At 39.9% G+C, this 20582-nt stretch overlaps 1 long non-coding RNA gene across 1 annotated transcript; it reads left to right on the forward strand.

Moving 5' to 3' along the window:
• Positions 1-472: 472 nt before the first annotated feature.
• LOC121385081 lies at positions 473-6379 on the forward strand. The gene is made up of 3 exons (XR_005959494.1): positions 473-602; positions 4907-4987; positions 6270-6379. It is a non-coding gene; the product is annotated as an uncharacterized LOC121385081 (long non-coding RNA).
• Positions 6380-20582: the final 14203 nt, after the last annotated feature.

Genomic DNA, 20582 nt, shown 5'->3' on the forward strand with positions numbered 1-20582 from the left:
AATGCTTAAATACAGGTCTGTGTTTAAGAAAAACAGGAGTCGTAAATTCGGCACTTATCTTATCTTTCGCAATTAGCTGCCCGCCATAATGCATGTAGGCAAAAGAGGGTTCGTGTATATACTCATTGTACAACAATTCCTCATATGCAGTTGTTTGACAACCTGAATGTTCCGAAATAAAGTTTTTTAAGTACAGTTTCAAGTTTTATGTTTTAGCGGTCAATTCTGTTTTCAACTGGTGGACAAAAGAAGGCTAAAGTTTGGTAAAATTATCGAAAAGCTACCGGAGATTATAAAACTAATTCCTATATTTTTAGGATTTTCTTTAAAATCACAAACAAAATGTAATGGAATTAATAAAAAAATATATACTCCTTTTTTTTTAGTAGATTATACATTGAGGAAGCCGTTAATAGTGTCGTTAATAAAACAAACTTTAATTTTCAGGTGTATGTTATGTGATGTTCATTAAAACCGACCTCAAACAACGGGGAATCGACTTTAAGGCAAACATATATGTAGTGTCAAACGTTTGGTACCATACATTCGCCAAGTTGGTCATTTTTATTCCTGTTCAAGACGAATCCATTGGAGTTTATACGGTAAGGACGATTTCATTGAATATTAAAATGGGGATTTTTGTCGTTACGGTAATTATGCCGTGCCAAACGTGTTGTCCTATAACAAAATAAATTGTATCCTTTAATAATATCATTATGATGATTTGTATAAATAATCCTTTCTTTATTTTTATTACTCTCATTATGTAATAGATCTCCGGCCTCGGCGGTGTCGTGGTTAAGCCATCGGACATACGGCTGGTAGGTACTGGGTTCACAGCCCGATACCGGCTTTCACTCAGAGCGAGTGTGTCTGACGCCATATAACCGTAAATAAAATATGTTCAAGGAAAAGAAGGAACTGTTTTATTTAACGACGCACTCAACACATTTTATTTACGGTTATATGGCGTCAAACATATGGTTAAGGACCACACAGATATTGAGAGGAAATCCGCTGTCGCCATTTCATGAGCTACTCTTTTCGATTAGCAGCAAGGCATCTTTTATATGCACCACCCCCAAGACAGGATAGTACATACCACGGCCTTTGTTACACAAGACAGGCCTCGGTGGCGTCATGGTTAGGTTATCGGTCTACAGGCTGGTAGGTACCGGGTTCGGATCCCAGTCGAGGCATGGGATTTTTAACCCAGATACCGACTCCAAACCCTGAGTGAGTGCTCCGCAAGGCTCAATGGGTAGGTGTAAACCACTTGCACTGTGTGGTCCTTAACCATATGTCGGACGCCATATAACTGTAAATAAAATGTGTTGAGTGCGTCGTAAAATAAAACATTTCTTTCTTTTCTTTGTTACACCAGTTGCAGGGTTGAAAATTAACATGAAAACCATGGTTGCCAGCAGGGCCAGTTGAAGAAAAATCTTACTGGCCCTTCTCAAATTCAACTAACCCGCCAATTATCACATTCAAATTTAACCGCACAGCCAAAATCAAAAGTAGAATGTCCTTTGTTGAATAATAACCATGTGAGCATCGTATATAGTCCGTTTGCTTCAAAAGGAAACCGATGAATTGGCATGTAACTTCATAATGAATACAGTTAAAATTCATATAAAAACATGTGCTTAAGTTTTAAACCCATAACAACTCAAATAACACTTTTTGAAAAAAGAAATCAAGTATAAATAAAAATGTTTCTTTACAAATTACATATTAAATCTCATTTGTAATACAGAGGTGACGACAAAATGCTAGAACAGCCAAGGTATGCAGCTTGACTTGCATTGTCTTTGAAGTAAACAATAAAATAATGAATGAATGAATGAATGAATGTTTAACGACACCCCAGCACGAAAAAATACATCGGCTATTGGGTGTCAAACTATGGTAATGCAAATAAATAAAGTGATGATCAACATCAATATAAAAATTCAAGATTTAAACAAAAACAGTGTAAAGAACTGTGCAAAAACACAAATATCACAGAATTTTACGGATACTGAATTCTACTCAAAACTTCAATTTTGTGCTGTATTGGCCATTCTCAAAGAATGTTACACCCCTGCACCACGGTGGGGTTACAGCACACGCAGGGGACAATAAAATAAGGCAGTACAAAGAAATAAAGGTAGAATTGCGCATGCTTTATTATATAAACTATTCTGGGGTGGCAGTCCTCTTTTTGGCGATGCAAGAGGGAAGAAATAAATTTTGTGGTGATGCAACGGTGTAAAATCGCCAGTAAAGAATTTCCTCGGGACTGGCTGTCCTCCTACAAATAAAGCACACACACGTGTGCGTTTAATTAGGTTATTGTAAATGTTACAGTAGTAGGCTACTGTGACGGTACATGCTCTTAATTTCTTTTCGCCTGTGGCGATATTGTTTTAGAGGGCCGTGTGCAGTTCCAATATGCACTTAGCCTTGGGCAACTTGTTACGTGATACCTTTGCGCGACGGTCGTCGAGCTTTTCTAAAACACACCCAGCGCAGGTGCGGAGGCCATGTGGCCAGTAGTTACGTAATACCTCCGCGAGTGCGGTTTTTACAACCGTGATTTTGGTGACTAGGCGTCATTGAGTCTGACCATCTGAGAAAAAAAATACCGCTTGGTCGCTGTGGAAATTCACATGATAAGATTCAGTACCGCCTTGTACCCCCAGGCGATATTCGGTATTTTTAATAAATAGCTAGGGTTTTAGAGATATCGGGGAGAAACATAAGGAAGGCTCCAGGGGATCGCTGTCCGTCCGGACTGGTAAATAATTTTATTTTCTGCTCTGTTGTATAACCTTGATGTGATTGATGTGACTTTAAATATTTTAATACTGTATTATACCAATATTATTTAGACGGTGCTGCCGGTCATCTGACGCAGTATACTGTAGGCTCACCGTTCTGATATATATATATATATATATATATATATATATTATATATATTATATATATATATATATATATATATATATATATATATATATATATATATATATATATATATATATATAAAGCTTATCCAGTCATCCTAGAGGACCTAGGTAAACTGTAGGTTATTGTCTTTATTGTGATAGGTACCAGTATTAATTCTGTATTACAAGGTTATTGATTGAGTAGATAGGGTTAATTAAAAATTAACCAGTTAGGAATAGAGTTGTAATTCCTTTATTAATTAAGTTCTCCTGGAAGCGTTTCTCAATTATCACACGTGTGGGTGTTGTGTCACGGTGAAATGATTAGCATATTTTGTAAACTAGACACCTAGAGATTAACTAATTAGGTGATCAGTTCTGGGTTGTTATTATTTGTTGTTGTTAATTAACTACTGCGGCAGTACATTGGTCTGCGTAGGTTAATACAGATCCCAAAGTGTATTGTGTTTTTGTTGTGTTTTCTAGTGAACTAAACGTGCTATAATAATATATACTTTATATAAGATCTTATCTCTGATCATACCTAGACGAGCCAGCGGGTATAACTGCCTGTTACAGAGAGATCTAATAGATATACAGTTAGGAGAGATATTTGGACAATCGTGTTTCATTCAGTTACGGGTATTATAGGATCCCCGTGACAGCTACTAATAAAATAAATTTGGAAAGAAAAATAAATCTGTGACAAAAAAAAAAAATCTTTTTTTTTTTACCAAAATATACGATGTACTTAGTTATTATATCAAAAGCATAAAAATGTATTTATTGTTTATTACAGTAATATTTGGATAGTTGTGTCATCATGTAACTTTTGGTGTTACTTTAGATCTGATCTGTTCTTATTTCATGCAAACCGCTTAAACTTAAAAAATACCTTCACTGACCTTCGGAATAAGCCCTGTAGTAATGGAAAATGTCATTGCTATTTTATATGCGCGCATGCGCTCATATTAATGTAAGTTAAAACTACACGATAGATTTTGATTTTTGTCCCAGAATAATGTAAGGTAATTAAATATGATTCCTTTTTACCACATCCATGAATAGTGTTTCTTTTTTAACCAGTACCTTACGCGCCAAACCCTAAAATCAACGGTCGCCCAACGGACTACCTTTGCAGACCGGGCGACTGCTAATTTTCAACCCTGAGTTGTGGAGCACTGACTTTCAACGAGAAATAGCCTAACGGGGATCGATCCTAGACCGACCGCGCATCAAGCGAACGCTTTACCACTGGGCTACGTCCCGCCCCTAATATGTGTTGAGTGCGTCGTTAAATAAAACATTTCCTTCCTATGAGTCATCGGCTATTGGATGTCAAACGTTTGACAATTTTGACATAGTCTTGGAGTGGAAACCCGTTACATGTTTTCCATTAGTAGCAAGGGATCTTTTATATGCATCATCCCACAGACAGGATAACACGTACCACGGAATTTGGTATACCAGTCGTGGTGCACTGGCTGGGACGAGAAATAGCCCAATGGGCCCACAGACGGGGATCGATCCCAGACCGATTCTAAGGTAAAAATGGAAACCTTGTTTTTCCAGATTAAATTGCCGTGGGGCGGGATTTAGCTCAGTGGGTTGAGTGCTCGCTTTAGGTGAATGCGTCGCAGGATCGAACCACCTCGGTGGACCCATTCAACTGATTGGTGTTTTCTCGTTTCAACCAGTGCACCACAACTGGTCAAAGGCTGTGGTATGTGCTATCCTGTCTGTGGGGAAGTGCATATAAAGGATCCGTTGCTGCATTAGAAAAAATGTAGCGTGTTTCCTCTGATGACTACGTGTCAGAATAACCATATGTTTGACATCCAACAGCTGATGATTAATTAATCAATGTGCTCCAGTGGTGTCGTTAAACAAAACAAACTTTATTAATTTATAATTGCTGTTCGTATACTCGGCAATGTGAAAACTATAGTGGTGAGATACATCTTATTTCAGTTTTATGCGCGAGATGTTACAATTCGCAAGATTGTGTTTGTGTCTACAGTGAAAGAAAATGAAACATGGAATGTGTACTGGGTGAGTAGGCTAAATGGTGACAGACACTAATTTACTAAAACCACACATATACCGGTATGTATACACACACACACACACACACACACACACACACACACACATCTATGTATCAATCTGTCTGTATATGCGTATGTATATATGTATGTGTTTCTCTCTCTCTCTCTGTGTGTGTGTCTCTCTCTCTCTCTCTCTCTCTCTCTCTCTCTCTCTCTCTCTCTCTCTCTCTCTCTCTCTATATATATATATATATATATATATATATACTCACGGAAAAAAGTTCCTGTGCATCATTAAAATTTCAGGACTTATATTTTTAGAATTTGAAAATATTGTAATTTACATAGATGTACTATTTATCTGTTAAAAGTACGGTGATCCTCTCCTGCCTTCTGAAACTTAAGTACTGTTTACACAATGTTTGGTGAGCCGTCGGTGACGATGTAACAGAACAACGTACTGATGTACGGTTATGGTCGTACTTTGTTATCACCTAATCGGTTGCGTTCAGTTCTTCCACTGATTGGCCTTAACTCAGAGATGCATTAGGATGTTAAATGTATCATTTCCAAATGATTCCATATGTGTACCCGCTGAATACTGACGATTTGCTGACGTGGTGTCACGTGTCGACTCCCCAAACATGGAAGATCCCTAGTACCCCTAAACTGTCGAGAACATCTCCGCAGATATTGCATAGTGTTCTGATGAACACCAAGGAATACCAAAATTACTAGCAAATTACTAGCAACAGCGTTTGTGCCATTCTAACCTCAATCATACTCATCGTTCGAAGGAGTCCATTTTCTGGGAGGCGTGGCATCACACTGACGACGATCAGATACCAACAAAAATGTTTTTCTGAGCGATGAGAATCCATACAATAGTTTTAAAGTCCAATAATAAGAAAAATGACGTCAAACAGGAGCACGTGACAAAGAATGCTAGTAATGCAACTTGTGGTCACAAAGAATGAATAGTTCATGCAATTGACAGGACACCGCAGGAATATCGACGGGAGTGGTTACACGTTCATTTACTGAAATTTTTATGACCAGATTTCAAGTAAATTATATTCTATATGCAATTATTTGGTGCACAGGAACTTTTTTCCGCGAGTATATATATATAGCAACAGCTATATAATATATATAATATGTGTGTGCGTGAGTGCGCACGTTTAAATATGTGATTACATTGTATTGTGTTGCATTGTATATATTCATCCAACCATTCATCCATCCATCCATCTATCCATCATTCCATATATTTATCTTTTTCATAGATTCATATAACCAAACCATCATCACAGTCACGCGATTACATCTTCTGGCAAAAAAAGACAATCAGAGGTCCGACAATGTTCAGTTTCTATGTGTCATCGTCAGCTTCTGGGTTAACCAGTAAACTCAGGCTCAACAGATTCAAATATTTAGCCCCAGTCTTAACGCGGTCTACACTCAAAACTGAAAATCGTCCAAGTTCCAAGAATGATGGTTCAAAGTAAGATTATTCTTTAATTCTGTTAAATGTCATGTCACCCATTATTCACTTGCAAGCATATTTGAGAGAGAGAGAGAGAGAGAGAGAGAGAGAGAGAGAGAGAGAGGGGGGGGGGGGGGGGGGGGGGGGGGGGAGGGAGGGAGAGAGACAGAGACAGAGAGAGAGAGAGAGAGAGAGAGAGAGAGAGAGAGAGAGAGAGGGAGAGGTGGTGGGTGGGTTGGGTGGTGTCATGTGCTTGTTCAATACTATGCAGGAGGTCTAGATCGTGGTTACCTACATTTCTACGAGGAGTGTTGTTGATATTGTTCTACTTGTGTGTACGTGCCCAAAACAGATTACAGACTGTTTACATTCCATCGACTTCATTATTCGTTGTAGTCGTTGTTTTTGTTCTTGCGACATATCTTAAGAGGAAACCTGCACACATTATGGTAGATAACTTGTCCAGCAAGGTATTCACACCCGCCGATCCCGGGCACAATCATGTTCATATCCTGGACAGCGTGCTTGAACCCTCTGTCGAATGCAAGCACAAACGTACCAGCATTATTATCATCAGCATTATTCATCAGCATTATTCATCATCATTATTAACATCGTCATCGTAGCCAGTTTTTAAAAAGGTTGAATAAAGAAATGATTCTGGCTCCTGCTGATGTTTGGAGCCTAGTAGGGTATACTACTATCATCACGATGATGGTGTTGATCATGATGATGATCAACATCACCATCACCACCACCACCGCCATGAGCATCATGATCACCACCACCACCATCATCATCACCGTCATCACCATCACCACCACCATCATCACCACCATAATCATCACAATCATCACCACCATCATCATCGTCATCATTACTATTATCATCATCACCATCACCATCATCACCACCACTATCACCACCACCATCATCATCACCGTCATCATCACCACCACCATCATAATCATCACCGTCATCATCACCACCATCACCACCATCATCACCACCATCATCATCATCATCATCACCCCCACCATTATCATCATCACCACCACCACCACCACCATCACCACTGCCATCATCACCACCATCATCATCACCACCACCACCATAATCATCACCATCTCCATGATCACTACCACCACCACCACCACCACCATCATCATCACCACCACCATCACAACCATCATCATCATCATCATCATCATCATCATCACCACCACCACCACCATCATCATCATCACCCCCACCATTATCATCATCATCACCACCACCACCATTATCACCATCACCACTGCCATCATCACCACCATCATCATCATCATCACCACCACCACCATAATCATCACCATCTCCATGATCACTACCACCACCACCACCACCACCATCATCACCACCATCACAACCATCATCATCATCATCATCATCATCACCACCACCATCATCATCACCACCACCACCATCATCACCACCACCACCATCATCATCACCACCACCATCATACCACCACCACCACCATCATCATCATCATCATCATCATCACCATCATCACAACCATCATCATCATCACCACCACCATCACCATCATCATCATCATCGTCACCATCATCATCACCACCACCATCACATCATCATCACCACCACCATCACCACCACCACCATCACCACCACCACCATCATCATCATCACCATCATCATCATCACCACCACCACCACCACCACCATCATCATCAGAACAACAGAACAGAACAGTTTATTCACCCTGGCTGTTCAGCGACGGCATACGAGAACAGGTAGAGACGTAGCCCAGTCGTATAGCGCTCCACGTGATGCGCTGTCGGTCTAGGATCGATCCCTGTGTGTGCTATCCTGTCTGTGGGATGGTGCATATGAAAGATCCCTCTGTCTTAAAGCTGGGTAAGAAAACTTACAAGCAATTTGGTGGTGAGTTTGGACAAGAACAATTTAGCAGGTGCCAGTTTTGATTTGCCAAACAAAACAAATTTGCTGACAAAACAAACAGATAAATAAATAAAACGTTTTTTAAAATTAGGTTTTAGGATGTCAAATATTTGGTAATTCTGACACATATTCTTGGAGAGGTAACCCATTACATTTTCCTCATCAGTAGCAAGATATCTTTTATATGCACCATCCCACAGAAAACACAGTACATACCACGGTTTTTGATACACCATACGATCGAAGCCCCTTTAAGAAATTTCAAGACTATTACAAATGGAAATGGTGGAACTTACTGATTAATTACAGAGATGTTTTTGCAACAACATCTAATCCCATCGGTGTGCCAAGCTGACATCGTGGGCTATTTGTGACACCCATATATTTGAGCACCATTTGCCTGTCGTGTAGAGGCCATATCGTAACACGATGTTATTGCCTGTACATGCATGCGGGCGAACACCAACGTCCGCGTCCATTAACAGCGTGAAAATACGACCCCGGCGCCAGATTTATGGGGCATTAACTGCGCAGAGTGAAACGTCGGTTTAGCGAGCGTGCAAATCGTGTGCGAGGTTTACTTTACGAAAGTAAGTTGAAGGGCGCACTTGAATAATGTATATGTAGTGTTCTCCAGTTCTAAAGTTTGGTCTAAGCCGATGTACCGGGCAGTGATATACAGCTTGTAATATTTCCACATCACTCCTTTTTATTCACCAGAGACAAAAGCTTAAGGCCGTTTATGATCAGTGCGACCATTTCTCCCGATAAAGATGAATATGTCAGGATATTCTACTAAAGCAGGCGCCAAAAATGATCGCATGGGGAAGTGGTATGCAGAAAGGAAAACTAATATTTTTTTAACGACACCCCAGGAACACATGTTTTAGTTTTGCCAGACTCGGTAATGGTCATACATATAGCCTAATATAACTAGAGATGGGTGTGGGCGGTAATGGTCATACATATAGCCTAATATAACTAGAGATGGGTGTGGGCGGTCATGACCATACAATGCCTAAAATAACTAAAGGTGGGGAATAGGGTCAGACATAGTCGAAAATAACTAGCCGTGGGGGTGGAGGTCAGACACAGCCGAAAATAACTAGCCGTGGGGGTGGAGGTCAGACACAGCCGAAAATAACTAGCCGTGGGGGTGGAGGTCAGACATAGCCAAAAATAACTAGCCGTGGGGGTGGGGATCAGACATAGGGCTCACGTCAGACGTAGTCTAAAATATCTAAAGGTGGGGATGGGGGAAAGGCGTCTAAAATAACTAGGTGTGAGGGACAAGGGTTAGACATAGTCTAAAATATCTAAAGGTGGGAATGGGGGAAAGGCGTCTAAAATAACTATGTGTGGGGGACAAGGGTTAGACATAGTCTAAAATATCAAAAGGTGGGGATGGGGGAAAGGCGTCTAAAATAACTAGGTGTGAGGGACAAGGGTTAGACATAGTCTAAAATATCTAAAGGTGGGGATGGGGGAAAGGCGTCTAAAATAACTAGGTGTGAGGGACAAGGGTTAGACATAGTCTAAAATATCTAAAGGTGGGGATGGGGGAAAGACGTCTAAAATAACTATGTGTGGGGGACAAGGGTTAGACATAGTCTAAAATATCTAAAGGTGGGGATGGGGGAAAGGCGTCTAAAATAACTAAGTGTGAGGGACAAGGGTTAGACATAGTCTAAAATATCTAAAGGTGGGGATGGGGGAAAGGCGTCTAAAATAACTATGTGTGGGGGACAAGTGTTAGACATAGTCTAAAATATCTAAAGGTGGGGATGGGGCAAAGGCGTCTAAAATAACTAGGTGTGAGGGATAAGGGTCAGACATAGGCTAAAATATTTAAAGGTGGGGATGGGGGAAAGGCGTCTAAAATAACTAGGTGTGGGGGATAAGGTTCAGACATAGTCTAAAATATCTAAAGGTGGGGATGGGGGAAAGGCGTTTAAAATAACTACATGTAGGTGTGGGGGATAAGGGTCAGACATAGTCTAAAATATATAAAGGTGGGGATGGGGGAAAGGTGTCTAAAATAACTATGTGTGGGGGATAAGGGTCAGACATAGTCTAAAATATCTAAAGGTGGGGATGGGGGAAAGGCGTCTAAAATAACTAGGTGTGGGGGATAAGGGTCAGACATAGTCTAAAATATCTAAAGGTGGGGATGAGAGAAAGGCGTCTAAAATAACTAGGTGTGAGGGACAAGGGTTAGACATAGTCTAAAATATCTAAAGGCGGGGATGGGGGAAAGGCGTCTGAAATAACTATGTGTGGGGGATAAGGGTCAGACATAGTCTAAAATATCTAAAGGTGGGGATGGGGGAAAGGCGTTTAAAATAACTACATGTAGGTGTGGGGGATAAGGGTCAGACATAGTCTAAAATATCTAAAGGTGGGGATGGGAGAAAGGCGTCTAAAATAACTAGGTGTGAGGGACAAGGGTTAGACATAGTCTAAAATATCTAAAGGTGGGGATGGGGGAAAGGCGTCTAAAATAACTAGGTGTGAGGGACAAGGGTTAGACATAGGCTAAAATATCTAAAGGTGGGGATGGGGGAAAGGCGTTTAAAATAACTAGGTGTGAGGGACAAGGGTTAGACATAGGCTAAAATATCTAAAGGTGGGGATGGGGGAAAGGCGTTTAAAATAACTAGGTGTGAGGGACAAGGGTTAGACATAGTGTAAAATATCTAAAGGTGGGGATGGGGGAAAGGCGTCTAAAATAACTAGGTGTGAGGGACAAGGGTTAGACATAGTGTAAAATATCTAAAGGTGGGGATGGGGGAAAGGCGTCTAAAATAACTAGGTGTGAGGGATAAGGGTTAGACATAGTCTAAAATATCTAAAGGTGGGGATGGGGGAAAGACGTCTAAAATAACTGTGTGGGGGATAAGGGTCAGACATAGGCTAAAATATCTAAAGGAGGGGATGGGGGAAAGGCGTTTAAAATAACTGTGTGGGAGATAAGGGTCAGACATAGGCTAAAATATCTAAAGGAGGGGATGGGGGAAAGGCGTCTAAAATAACTAGGTGTGAGGGACAAGGGTTAGACATAGGCTAAAATATCTAAAGGTGGGGATGGGGGAAAGGCGTTTAAAATAACTATGTGTGGGGGATAAGGGTCAGACATAGTCTAAAATATCTAAAGGTGGGGATGGGGGAAAGGCGTCTAAAATAACTAGGTGTGAGGGACAAGGGTTAGACATAGTCTAAAATATCTAAAGGTGGGGATGGGGGAAAGGCGTCTAAAATAACTAGGTGTGAGGGACAAGGGTTAGACATAGTCTAAAATATCTAAAGGTGGGGATGGGGGAAAGGCGTCTAAAATAACTAGGTGTGAGGGACAAGGGTTAGACATAGTCTAAAATATCTAAAGGTGGGGATGGGGGAAAGACGTCTAAAATAACTATGTGTGGGGGACAAGGGTTAGACATAGTCTAAAATATCTAAAGGTGGGGATGGGGGAAAGGCGTCTAAAATAACTAAGTGTGAGGGACAAGTGTTAGACATAGTCTAAAATATCTAAAGGTGGGGATGGGGGAAAGGCGTCTAAAATAACTAGGTGTGAGGGACAAGGGTTAGACATAGTCTAAAATATCTAAAGGTGGGGATGGGGGAAAGGCGTCTAAAATAACTATGTGTGGGGGACAAGGGTTAGACATAGTGTAAAATATCTAAAGGAGGGGATGGGGGAAAGGCGTCTAAAATAACTATGTGTGGGGGACAAGTGTTAGACATAGTCTAAAATATCTAAAGGTGGGGATGGGGCAAAGGCGTCTAAAATAACTAGGTGTGAGGGATAAGGGTCAGACATAGGCTAAAATATTTAAAGGTGGGGATGGGGGAAAGGCGTCTAAAATAACTAGGTGTGGGGGATAAGGTTCAGACATAGTCTAAAATATCTAAAGGTGGGGATGGGGGAAAGGCGTTTAAAATAACTACATGTAGGTGTGGGGGATAAGGGTCAGACATAGTCTAAAATATATAAAGGTGGGGATGGGGGAAAGGTGTCTAAAATAACTATGTGTGGGGGATAAGGGTTAGACATAGTCTAAAATATCTAAAGGTGGGGATGGGGGAAAGGCGTCTAAAATAACTAGGTGTGAGGGACAAGGGTTAGACATAGTCTAAAATATCTAAAGGTGGGGATGGGGGAAAGGCGTCTAAAATAACTATGTGTGGGGGACAAGGGTTAGACATAGTGTAAAATATCTAAAGGAGGGGATGGGGGAAAGGCGTCTAAAATAACTATGTGTGGGGGACAAGTGTTAGACATAGTCTAAAATATCTAAAGGTGGGGATGGGGCAAAGGCGTCTAAAATAACTAGGTGTGAGGGATAAGGGTCAGACATAGGCTAAAATATTTAAAGGTGGGGATGGGGGAAAGGCGTCTAAAATAACTAGGTGTGGGGGATAAGGTTCAGACATAGTCTAAAATATCTAAAGGTGGGGATGGGGGAAAGGCGTTTAAAATAACTACATGTAGGTGTGGGGGATAAGGGTCAGACATAGTCTAAAATATATAAAGGTGGGGATGGGGGAAAGGTGTCTAAAATAACTATGTGTGGGGGATAAGGGTCAGACATAGTCTAAAATATCTAAAGGTGGGGATGGGGGAAAGGCGTCTAAAATAACTAGGTGTGGGGGATAAGGGTCAGACATAGTCTAAAATATCTAAAGGTGGGGATGAGAGAAAGGCGTCTAAAATAACTAGGTGTGAGGGACAAGGGTTAGACATAGTCTAAAATATCTAAAGGCGGGGATGGGGGAAAGGCGTCTGAAATAACTATGTGTGGGGGATAAGGGTCAGACATAGTCTAAAATATCTAAAGGTGGGGATGGGAGAAAGGCGTCTAAAATAACTAGGTGTGAGGGACAAGGGTTAGACATAGTCTAAAATATCTAAAGGTGGGGATGGGGGAAAGACGTCTAAAATAACTAGGTGTGGGGGACAAGGGTTAGACATAGTCTAAAATATCTAAAGGTGGGGATGGGAGAAAGGCGTCTAAAATAACTAGGTGTGAGGGACAAGGGTTAGACATAGTCTAAAATATCTAAAGGTGGGGATGGGGGAAAGACGTCTAAAATAACTATGTGTGGGGGACAAGGGTTAGACATAGTCTAAAATATCTAAAGGTGGGGATGGGGGAAAGGCGTCTAAAATAACTAAGTGTGAGGGACAAGTGTTAGACATAGTCTAAAATATCTAAAGGTGGGGATGGGGGAAAGACGTCTAAAATAACTATGTGTGGGGGATAAGGGTCAGACATAGTCTAAAATATCTAAAGGTGGGGATGGGAGAAAGGCGTCTAAAATAACTAGGTGTGAGGGACAAGGGTTAGACATAGTCTAAAATATCTAAAGGTGGGGATGGGGGGAAAGACGTCTAAAATAACTATGTGTGGGGGACAAGGGTTAGACATAGTCTAAAATATCTAAAGGTGGGGATGGGGGAAAGGCGTCTAAAATAACTAAGTGTGAGGGACAAGTGTTAGACATAGTCTAAAATATCTAAAGGTGGGGATGGGGGAAAGGCGTCTAAAATAACTAGGTGTGAGGGACAAGGGTTAGACATAGTCTAAAATATCTAAAGGTGGGGATGGGGGAAAGGCGTCTAAAATAACTATGTGTGGGGGACAAGGGTTAGACATAGTGTAAAATATCTAAAGGAGGGGATGGGGGAAAGGCGTTTAAAATAGCTAGGTGTGAGGGACAAGGGTTAGACATAGGCTAAAATATCTAAAGGTGGGGATGGGGGAAAGGCGTTTAAAATAACTAGGTGTGAGGGACAAGGGTTAGACATAGTGTAAAATATCTAAAGGTGGGGATGGGGGAAAGGCGTCTAAAATAACTAGGTGTGAGGGACAAGGGTTAGACATAGTCTAAAATATCTAAAGGTGGGGATGGGGGAAAGGCGTTTAAAATAACTGTGTGGGGGATAAGGGTCAGACATAGGCTAAAATATCTAAAGGAGGGGATGGGGGAAAGGCGTCTAAAATAACTAGGTGTGAGGGACAAGGGTTAGACATAGGCTAAAATATCTAAAGGTGGGGATGGGGGAAAGGCGTTTAAAATAACTATGTGTGGGGGATAAGGGTCAGACATAGGCTAAAATATCTAAAGGAGGGGATGGGGGAAAGGCGTTTAAAATAACTGTGTGAGGGATAAGGGTCAGACATAGGCTAAAATATGTAAAGGAGGGGATGGGGGAAAGGCGTCTAAAATAACTAGGTGTGGGGGATAAGGGTCAGACATAGCCTAACATATCCAAAGGTGAAGATGGGGGAAGGGGGGGGGGGGGGTCTAAAATAACTAGATGTGGGAGATAAGTGTCAGAAAAAGAGTCGGGGCACAGTAATGTGAGGTGATCTCCAGCGAGACAAAAATGGCATTTTTAAATTTAAAATACATCTCAAGCAAGCGTCTCTTTATTACATGTTGAGAAGTCGGTCTGGGATCGATCCCCGTCGCTGGATCCATCGAGCTATTTCTCATTCCAGCTAGTGCACCACGTCTCGTATGATAAAGGCCACGGTATGTGCTGTCCTGTTTATGGGATAGTGATTATAAAAGATCCAATGCTACAAATATAAAAAATGTAGCGGGTTTCCTCACCAAGACTAAATGTCAGAATTACCAAATGTTTGACATCCAACAGCCGATGATGAATACATCGATGTGCTCTGGTGGTGCCATTAAACAAAACAAACTTTAATAATAATAATAATAATAATGATAATAATAATAATAATAATAATAATAATAATGATAATAATCTTTAATAAATAAGCGGGTATTATAGTAATTGTCTGGAGAATGAAATAGTTTGTTTTTGTTTAACGACACCACTAGAGCACATTAATTAATTAATCATCGGCTATTGGATGTCAAACATTTGGTCATTCTGACACGTAGTCATCAGAGGAAACCCGCTACATTTTTCTTAATGCAGAAAGGGATCTTTTATATGCACTATCTCACAGACAGGGAAGCACATACCACGGCCTTTGACCAGTTGTGGTGCAGTGGTTGGGAGGAAAACCCCAATCAGTTGAATGGATCCACCGACTGAGCTAAATCCCGCTCAACTGAGAGAATGAAATAATGAACCGATGAATATAATATAAATAATTATTCACGAACGGCAGCAAGTAATCTTTTATATATATATATATATATATATATATATATATATATATATATATTTATACAGACACATTCAGGTGGGAATCAAGTATTGCTATAGATCCCACTTCTTGGAAGTGTCCATTCGTAAATGTCGTTGAAAATATTGTGTTTGATAATTATTGGGTGTGTTTGGGGTTTTTTAATTATAAATTGCATATTTCAGTGTCTATTTTTGTTATTGTGGCAACTGTATAATGTAAGATACTGTATGAATTAAAATAATTTAAAGTCGCGGACCATAGTTTCAATCTGTGAAAATGGGCACTAATCTACAAACCTGTCACACATTTGAATAAAGTTACAACAGAGTGAAACAAGAGTATGTGGCGTTGAAACAAAGTTACAACAGATTGAAACAAGAGTCTGTGGCGTTGAAACAAAGTTGCAACAGAGTGAAACAAGAGTCTGTGGCGTTGAAACGGGCAAATATTATTGAGAAAAAAACTAGGCTAAAGCTTGTATTGATAACCATTACTTCTCTGAAGTACGTGCGTTTTTTAACAATATGAAAAATGCATTTCGTGCTATTTGAAACACCAGGATGACCAGGGGCCTAATTCACAAAGGTCTCTTAGGCTCTGCTAGACAACAAAGTCTTTTAGCACTGCACTGCGAGATCGCAAGTTGCGAGAATTTAGTGAATTAGGCCCCACAAACACTAAATTGTGCGCAATTGCGGCTTACCGAACGGTAGTAAAAGATTTCCGCGCCAATACAACAGCAACCCTATATTTGACGTTAAATACCTCGATATCGATCATTTTCGAGCTCCTTGATAAAAAAAATATATATCACATATTAACCAATAATACACACAATATAGGAAGAAACCCGACAGCACCCACTTTCAATAATGTTCCTGTTAAATACGTATTTGACAGGCCCGTACGCAAAAATTTATATGGGAGGGGGGTGGGGTGGGGTGCGTAATCAACGGCCGGAGTTGCAAGGGGGGTCCGGGGGCATGCCCCCCCCCCCCCCCCCCCGAAATTTTTTAAAATCTAGAATGCAGGAAATGCATTTTCTGCATTCTGGGAAGTAAATTTGAAATGTTTCTTTGCCTCAAAATATTTTTTACACATCCACGGATGGACCTCGGCAGACAATGGGGGGGGGGGTCTACGCAACCCCCCACCCCCCACCCTGTGCGTACGGGCCTGTTTGATGTTGGGTTTCTTCCTGTAGTGTATATATTAGTGATTAATATGTGGAGGGTTTTTTATATGGGAACCAGAAAACAACGTTTATGGCAATATTCGATATTATTTTCATACAATCATACAGGACATATAAACGCATTTTATTTTGCACCGCTGTGTGTTTCACACAAATTATCCACGGACGGATGAAATTCATGACAAAAAAACCCACCTCGTAACAGAAAACAGAGCAAGACATTACATGTGTCATTTTAACTTGATATGGAAGACATATGTCATGTTTGCGAATTAGACAGATTTATGATGTTATGATAACAATAATATAACGTGACGATATCAAACGCCAGCCATGTGTTTGATGTCAATACCACATTAGCAATCGTTCTGGGAGAAATCCAACCCATCCATGTCCGCGTTTTAGGGCTAATTCCCAACGGCTTGCGCGCTTTTGTCCGCGCTCAATTCGGAGCAATTCGATCAGCGGTCTCATACCGGTTTTTTGACATCATTCGTCAATAAATAATTCCTCGAACATTTTTTCCCTCTGTCTTAGACTCAGTTTTCTTCCGTCGATAGTTTACCAATAACAGTACACTGCAACTAAGCGCTATAAACCAAAAAAAAAAAAAAAAAGGACCAAAAAATAAATCCTAACAAGAAAGTTTGATTGATTGATTTACATTGCATGTTGTAAGCATGTTTTATAACATCTGTCATATTTTTTTTAGTTGAAGATACATGTCTATTACATCTGTTAAATATCTGTAGTATCGTGGTTGTCATATTGAACCAACCACGTTTTTATAAAATATAAATATATGCAGGAGGACTCAGTAAGAGTGCAGCAGGAGGTGCGCAGCCCCTTGGATATAGGCCTATGCAGTTTGAAATGTAGAGTATTAATAATTTTGCATCCCTTTTTTTCACATTTCTGAAAATTCTTGTATCTGTTCCTCACACCTGTAAAACAAGAAAACCCACCATCCATATGCCCATCCCCAATACATTACAATACAATACAATACAATACAATATAACACAACATAATACAACACAACACAACACATCATAATACAACATAACACAACACAACACAATACAATACAATACAATACACTCTTTATTGCAGCCATTGTATGCGTACACTGGTTAAGGATTTCCATTTAATAAAAGAATGAAAGGAAACATGAACTAGTTATAACAATAGTAAACAACAGAGATTTAATACACGTCTGCATCAATATGCCCAATAAACAGAATATTAAACGTTACACAAGATACACACACACACACCCACACACACGCGCACACACGCACACACACACACAATTTATTTGAAATATTGATGTGACAGACCCTAATTGTTATCCCTGTTTAAAATGTAGTTTAAATATACAGCTATGTAATATAGGTCGCCATGTATATTGTATGTATATAGAAGAGGGCCTCGTAAGTTATCAAACTTGTGCCCGATTCTTTTGTTAGTTGTACAATAAAATTTGTTTTAATTAATGAATCAATTAATCAATAAATCAATCAATCAATGTTTAAATACCACGGCCTATCTTTCACTTTTAGAGCTGTTTTTGATCACTGAAATCAGACATTACTTAGATTCTATTGTATTGGCGCGGAAATCTTTTACTACCGTTCGGTAAGCAGCAATTGCGCAGAATTTATATAGATTGGTCTCTGACGGTAAGAGTGTTAATAACTGTCCAAATGTCCGTCCAGCTCTCTTACCGTCAAGAGAACTCGAGCTATGGCTCTTGTAGGAAACGAGGTGTGGTAGTAGCCGAGTGCTGATTGGATTTATTAAAGTCAATTCGTTTTGTTATAGCACATTGATTTATTAATCATCAGTTATTGGAAGTCAAACATTTGGTAATTTTGACATATAGTCCTAGAAAGGAAACCAGCTACATTTTTCCATTAGTAGCAAGGAATATTTTATATTCACCATCCCACAGACAAGATAGCACATACTACGGCCTTTGATATATTCATGTACCAGTCGTGGTGAACTGGCTAGAACGAGAGATGGGCCCACTGACGGAGATCGACCCTAGACCGACGGTGCATCAAGCGAGCGCATTACCACTGGAATACGTCCCGCCCTTATTTGGACTTATTTAAACAGTTCCGCGTGGCAATAAATAAATAAATAATAGTTCATTAATTAACAGGAAATTAATTTGGCATATATGTTTGAGTTATTGGACATAGCAGGTTATTATAATAAATCTTTTCATCAAAGCATCAAATTGTGAACACTTCCATTTCTGGAGCATGCGCATTACAAAAAAACCAAATCATCACAAACAAAAAACAAACAAAAATTGGTATAATATTTATTTTTTCTACAAATAACCATTGTTAATTTTATGTAAGTAATATATTTAGGTATCATACAATGTCTTAAAAATAGCCAAAATTGCTACCATTTCTGACACGGTGAACACTTTAATTACTACTACTGATAAAATGTGCATCAACTAATTAATGTATCTGTTTAGCAGTTTTTACTATACTGTAAAACGTATAGCAAAAAATAACTTGAGCTCTATGCTGTCGTCGAGTTATCTTATTGGTTGGTCTGGTCTTTCGTTGGATTGTCCAATTCCACAGCCTTAAATAATGTGTAACACCATATTTGATAAAATAAAAAATAAAAATAAATAAATCATACTTTATGATGATCTACCAGCATGTTGGCATATATATATATATATATATATATATATATATATATATATATATATATATATATATATATATTAGGTGTACATATATTACATGACAGGTATATGCCTAAACTTAAAAATTGGGATTTGCGAGCGGCCGGATGCACTTGCCGGGATGTCTTTGAAGGTTATTAATGGAAGGGGTGTATGTAATGGTGACCATTTAACGGTCCATTTCTACGAAGCGAACGAATGGGTTGCATTGATAAACCCAATAGTCTGTTTTCACCAAGCCATCCCGACGTGAACGAATGGTTTCTAGTGATACACCTAGTAGTCCGTTTCCACCTAGCTCGAGTCATCTCCAGCCCTTCCTTTATTGATATTGATATGCAGGGGAAGGCTAGAAGAAACGAAGAAACTATGTAATGCTTTGGCAATCGTCGACAACCAAATGGTCGCAAGCTACTGTGTAAAATACGAATTTTGTTTTCATCAATCTGATGCCACAGAGCTTTAGTTTGATTATTCTCGAGTCTAGTCATGACACAGGGCCGGGGGGGGGGGGGGGGGGGGGAGTGAGTAGTTAATAGTCTAAAACTCCTTAAACAGTTAAGAAGAAAATTTTCTTTAAATTTCTATAATGCTTTCCGGATTATTTGTTTTTGCCCCCCCCCCCCCCTCCCATTGCCCCCTGCTAGCTACGGCCCTGTGACATTAAACTTACATGTTGTTAACCAGTACCAACGCTATACGAAGAAACGCGACGCCCCTATGCAAAATGAACCTGCGCTGTACTTATATGACAAATTAACATCGAATAAATGACATTTCCAAAACTCTCCATGCTTTCAAGAAGCTGCATTTATACATTTATATATGTTTAATTTTCTTTTTATTCCTCGAATGCACCGATAGGCTGTATAGTTATTTATTTACTGGGGTGGGGATAATTACTATTTTTAATGAAAATCAAAATTCGAAGAAAACCATTTGGGAATTGCTATCGATGGAAAAAGGTTGTTCGCTGTTCGCGTGGTAGAAAGCAACCTACCTACAGACACACACGCACGAACGCACACACACACCACTGAGACTAACAGTATCATA

The sequence above is a fragment of the Gigantopelta aegis genome, chromosome 2 (assembly GCF_016097555.1).
Source record: "Gigantopelta aegis isolate Gae_Host chromosome 2, Gae_host_genome, whole genome shotgun sequence".
NCBI lineage: Eukaryota > Metazoa > Mollusca > Gastropoda > Neomphalida > Peltospiridae > Gigantopelta > Gigantopelta aegis.